Raw genomic sequence first — 1,783 nt, forward strand, 5'->3', positions numbered from 1 at the left:
AGCGCGGGTGACTCACAGCCCGCGGTGACTCAGGCCTGCGGGGTCCGGGGCGGGGACGAGGGGGAGTGGTGGCCGGACCTGTGGGACAAGGATGAGTCTGCAAAACCCACAGTACTTGGCCGTCTGGCGGTCGGAACCCTATAACCCTCGGGTGATAATAATACAGACAACAGTAAAACGACGAATCTGGTGCTGTGTCAGACACTGTTCTAAGCACTTTGCATGTATAACAACTTACTTAAACCTCAAAACAATCCTGCAAGGTAGGTCTGATTATTATTCCCTTTTTACAGATGAGAAAACTGAGGCAGAGTGACTTGTCTAGGAAGTGGCTGAAGTAGGGTTCAAATGCAGACAGGCTGGCTCTAGGGGGCGCTCTCTAGCCCACCACTGGCTGCCTCCGTTCAGCAAAAGTAATGGTCACCAGGAGCCTTCTGGAATCGTGCTGACTGTGTGCGCACTGCCCCAAAGTTCCACACTGTCTCATCTCACCCTGACCCCACCTCTAGTGGTTATTGAACAGCTTGTCCAAAGTACAGCAGGTGAAAATGAAAGTCAGGTCACCTGAGCCTGGAATCCTGGGCCGCTTTACCACAAACACCTGCTTACAGATGTGGATACGGAGCCTTCAGAGGACGATGATAATGACTTAGGTCCAGACATGCTGACTGCCAGCCCCGCTCTCCTGTTTAAAGCCCTCTGTCCCCTTGTGCCCATGTTCAGCACTGAATGTCCTCTGGGGCCAGAGAGAGGTAGGCAGAGGCCCCTGGGTTAAATTCCAGGTATTTATCAGCATCTTTATCAACATTAGGGCTTGGGCACAGATTGGCCTGGGTTCAGGTCTCATCTGGCCAATCCCTAGCTATGTGGTCACCGGCACGTTGCTTAACCTCTCTGACCCTCAGCCTTCTCTTCTGTAAAGTAGTTGTGGGGAGATTGTGGGGGCACTCAGAGATAATGGCTGATGGAGGGCAAGGTGGGGGGTAAATCAGTACATAGTGGTCGGCCAAGTACATAGTGGTAACCAAGGAAGGTGACTATTTTATCATGAGCATCCCGAATGCTTAAGGAGAGGCTAAGTTTGAGGGTATCAGGAAAGGCTCCCTGGACAAGGGGCATTCAGGCTGGTTATTGGCTTGGTCCTAGAGAGGGAGAGGGAAGAAGTGGGTGATGGTTTAGAGCAGGGGTGGGCAAACTTTTTGACTCGAGGGCCACAATGGGTTCTTAAACTGGACCGGAGGGCCGGAACAAAAGCATGGATGGAGTGTTTGTGTGAACTAATATAAATTCAAAGTAAACATCATTACATAAAAGGGTACGGTCTTTTTTTTTTTTAGTTTTATTCATTTCAAACGGGCCGGATCCGGCCCGTGGGCCGTAGTTTGCCCACGGCTGGTTTAGAGTGTAGGCTCTGGAATCATTTGAATGGCATGGATTTGAATCCTGGCTCTATCACCACCTACTAGTGTGGTGCCTGGGGGCGGGGTGGTACTCCACTTCTCTGTGCCTCAGCTTCTTCCCTGGATTGCCAGGGAGCGTACATGAGGATAACACAGTAAGTGTTTAGAAAGGTACCTGGCACTAGAAATTGCTGGATGAAAGGTAGATGTGAAGGACATTCCAGCCACAGGATCAGCTTGAGTGAAAGCAGGGAGATGGGACAGTTCCAGATCTGGTTGAAGGCAGGCTTGTCTGGTTTGGTGTCCTTCTCACCCTGATTGGCACCTGCATGGAGAATGCACAGTCCCCCTCTCAGCTGGAGAAAAGTAGGAATGGTACCCAC

The 1,783-nt window shown here is 51.0% G+C and overlaps 1 protein-coding gene across 1 annotated transcript in view; it reads right to left on the bottom strand.

The window, feature by feature from the left end:
- The window catches only part of SRXN1 (sulfiredoxin 1), a 27,661-nt gene that overhangs the window by 6,791 nt on the left and 19,087 nt on the right, over positions 1–1,783 (bottom strand). The window lies entirely within an intron of this gene.

This window comes from Myotis brandtii, unplaced genomic scaffold (genome assembly GCF_000412655.1).
Source record: "Myotis brandtii unplaced genomic scaffold, ASM41265v1 scaffold450, whole genome shotgun sequence".
NCBI classification, from domain to species: domain Eukaryota; kingdom Metazoa; phylum Chordata; class Mammalia; order Chiroptera; family Vespertilionidae; genus Myotis; species Myotis brandtii.